Source organism: Apostichopus japonicus, chromosome 16 (assembly GCF_037975245.1).
Source record: "Apostichopus japonicus isolate 1M-3 chromosome 16, ASM3797524v1, whole genome shotgun sequence".
Classification (NCBI taxonomy): domain Eukaryota; kingdom Metazoa; phylum Echinodermata; class Holothuroidea; order Aspidochirotida; family Stichopodidae; genus Apostichopus; species Apostichopus japonicus.
Window position 1 is genome coordinate 43906138 of NC_092576.1, and position 7378 is coordinate 43913515.

Here is a 7378-nt window from a genome sequence, read left to right on the forward strand (position 1 = left end):
ATCATTTTGAGTCATGTGACATGACTAGATTTCAATATTCAAATCCGAGAAGCCTTTCAACCATTCTTTAAAAATAAAAACATTGGTAATGTAGGTTGTCAGAAAGTCGTCCCGTTATCAGTATGATAACACAAACGGCTAGGTTACTTATCCAGGGTTTGTAGTTAAGATATTCGCTGAGCTAATACCAATATGAACTTTGATATCATAAACGCAATTGCGTGAGTTGCTTAAAATAACGTACCATCTTCAAAGGCGCGCCATGATTATTATTATAGTATGACATAATTTCTGTATTGTATCCCTACAATGGAGAGTGACGCATGTTGCTGTACCTGATCTCAGTTGGTACTTTTCAGTTAAGGCAACATTTCTAAACTTTTTTGAATGATTTCAAATCACAGCATGCTTACAGTGCAATACAACATCCGGTATAAGGCGTATTATTCGTTTACGTTAAATATAGTAACTAAGTGTTTCAGGTTTAAAAATTAATCATCGCGTTTGTGACGAAACTAAAAATTCATCGTAAAGCACGTGTGCACAAAACGATAACTTCAATGAAAAACAAAATAAAACAGGTCTTGCAAGCTTTAGAATTATTTTCAATTATTTATTAAAAGTTAGATCAATATCATCATGATAAATCCACTTACTAAATTAACTACAAAAAGAATCAAAAACATTGGTGAACTTAAAATAAACTTTTCAAAAAGCAAATCATTGCCATTTTGTTCATTGAAACGTAAGATTACAGTTTGATACTGTATCGATCACCAATCTGAAAAAGTATCCTAAACTATACGTTAAACTGCTGTACTGGCATCACATACCCATAAGAACATTTTATATCCTTTCCGCCGAAAGAATAGTGGTTTTCTTCCATAAATATTTACTATTCATTTTTTACTGTTACCACTCACACAATCAGGTATGATTGTAAAGAAACTTAATGACATGACGTGACATTAAAACTGTTCATAGTTATCTACAATTACACAAACGCCTGTAAGCTCTTATCTTGTGCAGGGTCTGTCGTTTACTTTTAAACAGAAAGTTTGCTTAGATTTCAATAGATATGTAAATATCATAAACCAAAGTCCTACCGTGGTATATTACGCGTTTCTTTGCTTGAATCATACTGCTATGCATTTAGAACAGGATTGACTGTTAGCGCACATTACTCTCATTGGGAGCCAGAAATGGGAGGAGACCAGAAAGTGCCTCGTAAAGTAACAAACTATGAGACCGCAAGTCACAAGGAGAGATCAACAAGTCTAGTCTAATCGAAGGTAAGATTACGTTGAGAGACATTCTGTAATATTTACATTTAGCTACAGCAGTTATTTCCAGACGAAACTTGTAGAACTAACCTACAGTATATATACATAGTGAAACCATTATAGCGTATTTACCAGCAGTGTATCTATAACATATACCGTAGTTTATGGGAACTGTATGAACTGATTAATATGTGTGAAGGAACCGTGTAACTATTTTGATGCATAAACGTAAAATATGACACAATCAATTGAAACAATTTTATTTTAACGTTGACTATAACGACGGAAGACAGCGCATGCTAACATACATAGGTGAATACAATATTTTATCGCATTGCTGGTTGAGCTACGGTATTCGTTTAGTATGCTAAATGTCATTTATCTAGTATGGTTGTCATTTCTTAACTGACCATAATTTATAAAAATAGCTTAGGTGTAGAAGAAAAACGTTACATTCCTTGTTTGATTAGTTGTAATATCAAGATACAGTATTCATTGTCATTTCTGCGTCATTCATATAGTATCGGAGAACATGTTAAAATGTAATGAAAGAAAATAATGTAATCGATGAGTCCATTGATTGTCTGATAGTTTACTTTGTATGGATTAAAGGTCAACACGGAACTGGTGCATGAAATTCTTTCTTCTCTATATGTATTACTTCTATAAGGTCTAAGGTACTAATGGCACACTTCAGCTGGAGAAGAGCCATTTTTAAAACAGTTGGAAAACCAAGTAACGCAATATTCAATGATCCCATTAGATAGTATGCAGTAACGACATACATGATTTAAATCCGATTACTATTGTTATTTAATAACCAAATCCAACAAGTCCACCCTTCGTCTTCGGCTGGACAACATATGCTACAGCTATTGTAACGACATTAATATGATTTACATGGGCCAATAATGAAAAACAAAGTACCAAAATGAATTATCTTATGAAATAGCACACAGTGTTCGTGTGTGTCACTCTGATTAATGTTAATCGTGATCGCTACAAATACGGTAACTTAATGATCAGATCAGGAATAACTAACATTCTCCTTGTTTCTAACGATAACTGTTAACTGATTGTAAAGCACGTGGGCAAAATATACTGAAAGTCATAAGGTCGAATCCGGATGAACTTGTTATGTGATTATGTATTACTTTGATATTTCCTGAGGTTATAGTAAAATCAATTTTCATAACGATATCACTATAACATAAATTATGAAGTATCATGTTACTTATTGTGCTTGTGTCTACAGTCCCACATAACTCGATTACATCAAGCAATATTGAAGTATTATTCATCTTACATTTTTTCTATTTGAATAGATAATACTATTGAAACCTCATCAGTATACTATTCTTCTCTACGACTTACAGTAACAATATGATGTTCACATTAACCTGGCATATTTAAAGTGTTCGTCATTTACCATTCAATTCTTTAAAAATGTACTGCAAAGTATATTGTGATACGTTTATTTTTTCGTTCAAGAGGACTTTTGGCACATGCCTTCTACATTTAACTATCTAACACTTAGCTTTAATGATAAATAAACAAACTACAAATATAAAAGCCAAGTATTACTTTATAATTGTACAGTTATTTATCACACTAATAATCTAATATGACCATAACTAGTCGACCTACCCTTGCATTTTACGATATTAAATCAACTTAAAGGAGAGACACACTCAACCATCATCATCGGTCTTAGTGATAGAGATAACTGCCATGAACAACCTTCTCCTAACATATCCAATAACAACTGTACTGTACTTGAGAGATGTCAATGAGTATAATGTTCATCTACACTCAAGGCTGAAGAGTTGTTTAAGTCTAAATATGGTATTACATGTTTTCTTGATTTGTTTTTTTGTATGGGATTTTTCAAATACTGAAACTAAAATATAAATTGAAGCTGTTTACATAAACATAGGATGACATTGGTTTCAATGTCAACCAGGTGAACAATTTAAATAGAAAATATTGCAACAAAAAATGTATATAAAGTAAAAAGCGTCATATTATAGTGGCACTGTGATATTAAAAATGGGTGGGTAGGGGGTTACAAATTGAGAGCGTTTAGATTCGACTTTTAAACTAGAGGATATCTCCTCCTACCAATCGGAACACCATTTTTTCTTAGTTTTTGGGGGAGATGTATTTCTAAAAGATCTCTCTTCGATAAGGTACTTATTTATGGTTAGGTTATCGCCCATATAAACCAAAAACATTTATGGAATTACATCAAACGCATCAGATACATAAAAGGGAACAAATATATTTAAATCAAGTGATTATAGTTTGCTGTAAAATCAGTCACAAGGTGACAAAGTACCCAAACCTACATGTAAGTTGTATTGGAATGAAACAACCCAAAACAATGTATGTCCTTGTCAAAAGAAAGAAAGAATACTAGTTTCATAGATATGTAAAGTATTATTATTGCATAGCATTATACAGAAAAACCAATATGTTCACAACTAATACCAGACACAGAAATACATGTTGTTATCGTGTGCAGGGTATAATGTTTACTTTTAAACAGAAAGTTTGCGATTCCATAGACAAGTAAATACAATCAAAGTCCTATCGTGGCATATTGTATTCTTTGCATAGTTCATAATGCGTTATGCCCATAACAGGAATAACGGGCCGTGTACATTAACCTCGTTGGGATCCAACATGGAAGCAGACAGGAGATTTCCTCTGAAAGTAACAAATTATTAGACCACAAGACAGACGTAGAGAGTAACAAGATTCGTCTAACTGAAGGTAAGGTTACGTTGAATATGTAACATCAGAAATATTCAGACTATAAATATTGCGGAAAACTTACATATAGTATCATTTTACCACTGCAGTTTATTTCTTAGCCCTGTAGGTATGCCGTACTCTCTTATCTTATGAACTATATTAACATCTTTACATGTTTGTAGTTACTTTGCCACTGGCTTGATGCATGAATGTACTGTAACATACATTAAAGTTACATGTACTTAACTAACGTTGCCTGTTCGTGAAGCCAAGCTAGCTTGTATCAGTGGAGTGCAAAGGATTTCAAAGATGGTAAATTATATTATCGGGAATGCAGGAGGCAGATGAAAGAAGTTTTTAATGAAAACTGCGGGGTTGGTCTCATCGAAGCCAACCCTCTGATAGCGGACATGGGGTGCGTGCTCCCCTAGAAAATGAATATAAAGTTTGCATTCTGAGGCACGTAACACACAAATAAATATATAAATTAGCTTTATGATTGTCCTTAATGCAAGGTTGTACTAAAAATTATTCTTGATGTTTCATGTGTGTTTGGGTGCGTTTGTTTTTCTATCTGACCGAGGACTTGAACAAAAGAATTTCAGGTCCTCGGTTGTGATTTCTAAAGAATCACCACGTTCTCGGAAAAATTCTATTGCATGGGGTATTGTTAAGGTTAGGGTACGTGGATTTGAACAATGGAAAATACAATGGGTTCCTCGGTTGGAATGAAATACAAACATGTGTGTGTGAGTGTGTGTGGAGGGGGGGGGGTCTTATCATTCGCCGGTTGAACTTAATAATCCTCCTACCCAACCCTTTTGCCCGGACTGACGATGGTAGGTGGGGCTATGTTTCACAACGACCCACCCACCCCCACCCCTACACACTCCCCTGTTAACCCTGTCCTCTTCCGCAATCTTATACCAGCCTACAACTCCAAGATAAAATACAATAACAGATCTAAATAATGATTGACGAGTGATATGTTCGGTCAGTATGCGATGTTACATCGCTCAAGTATATTGTTATGTCCTTTAATTAAGTATCACGTGATTATCTCATTAACATAAAGTTGTAAAATAAAATCGTATTCTATAGAGCTTCCTATGTTTTGACGTAGGCCTAATATCAATATGCAGCTTAATGTTTAATTCATTGGGTTTATCCGTCCTTGTTGATATCATATTACAAATTATTCCCTGTAACGTTAGTCTGAATAATGTAAACCTGGTAAAATTATAACAATGGTACAATCAGTCCACTGTGTGGGTCAAAGGTGATCATGCTGCCAGTGCGTGATATCTGTATTTGTACCTTATCTCTATCATTGACATAACAACCAGGGTGCACGGTTTAAATTAAAAAATGCAATATTGGTATCATATATTAGATATAAAATGAAACAAAATAGCATTGTGAGATCTGATCTCGATCCTCTTAACGCAAACCAAATGAACAGCAGTCTGTGATCCAAGTAAATGTAAGGAATTAATTTGTTTTCTATTGATAACTCACATAATATCAATGAAAGCTTTCGAATCTTGCGTAATACATAAAAAAAAAACACTATAAAACCATCAAATTTAAATACCCACCAACATTAATGGTTCTATTATGTGGTTTATGAAGTGATACTTAATGGTGAAACTTGTCATGAACGTCAGCAAAACATACTCTAAACTGGTACTACGGCAATTACATTTACTGTTGTAGCTTTCACCTTAATTTAATATTTCATTCTTATACTATTAACTTTGCTTTAATCAGTTTGCCATTTTATTGAAATTACTTATCTGTATTTCCGATATGGAGCCCTTTGACTCCACAGTACACATACTTGATGTGTAATAAATCTATGCATTTTCATGAGACTTAAACTGTTTAAACATACGCGTCCTTGGCTGTAACATGTCCAAACTTGGGCCACACTTTTGTCCGGGTCACGGATTAAAGGTAGCATTTATTTCTACTCGGAAGCAAAAAGGGAACGAAAAATAATCTGCGACTGCAATTTCTCTATTTTTTGATAGGTACATAGAGCTACCAAAGACGATCAATCGAGAACACCTAATATTCCACAAATATTTTAACGAAAATAATTAAATATATTAATCGATGAAGGAATGTGCATGCATGTTATTCAACCTGAGAAACGTTTAAATTTTGGTTGGACCCTATCGTCGTTAATGAGTGGTACCATTCGTGTCACAACTCCAGAATCAATATCGACAAGTTTCAACGAAATAGTTTGACTATTTAACGTCAGAGTGGTCATGGTTGACACTGATAGGTTAAATTAAATGTAAGAAAGAAGAAAACAATATCAGCGTTGCGTATATACTACGTGCTTTATTGTGTACACGCCATGTATCTTTCTTTTATGTTGATTGTGATAGTTAACTGATATAATATACAATCGATGAGTTAAAGGTCAGCTTTCGAGTCTAAGTAATATACTAGTTTTAGTTTATATACACAGTTTATTCTCCAGGGTCCTGCAGTGATAAGTCAGTGTTATGGTACCCACCTGTCTATATAATGTATTAGTGTGTAAACAGTGAACTTTGCTATATTTACCTTTGTGATATTCCAAAGTAAAGTTTCTTTTTGAGAACTCGTCCTTATTGGTGAGGATTGTCATGTGACCATTTTTATAAGTGTCTGCAATTTGAATTTTGCCAAACAATTGTTGTCGCTAATTGTTTGTTCTATATGGGGGCGTAACCAGCTGTACCTGGTAAAAATGCGGCTTGTATCTGAAGTTAACGCAGTGTTTCACCTGCATTAAAAATTACAATCATATTTACGGTTTTAGCCTACTGAAAAGCAAGTAAGGAAATAAAGTGCTTGTGTACATTTTAGTCAATTTTCCAACTTAGGTATAGTGTGCTCTTCTCTGTTAGACAAGATAACGAGATGGTTCTATTCAATGCAGTACTGTTTTTATTCTCTTCTTTCAAATACTCTTTGGGGAGTTGGTCAATTTGCGTTCCTCTTTCGATCCTCCCTCCTAATCATACTGTTAGCTACATGACCGAGTGGGAATGGGAGAGGGAGGGGAAGGGTAATTTAAGAGAAGAGTCTCACTAGTCTACATTGTATTCCCTTCAAATATAAAATGCGTGAATCGATGGTTGTTCTAGTGTAGTTACTGTTTGTTTAATGTTCTTTGACGGGTGTAATTGTCAAAGATGGTACAAACAGTGAAGTAATGATAAACATATTAAATTACGGTATTATTTGATTAGTTATTGAAATGCGCTTCACTACTTCCTCCCATAATAATTATTTCCTGCTGATTTATTTTCTTCATCAATTATGTTAATGATGAAAAC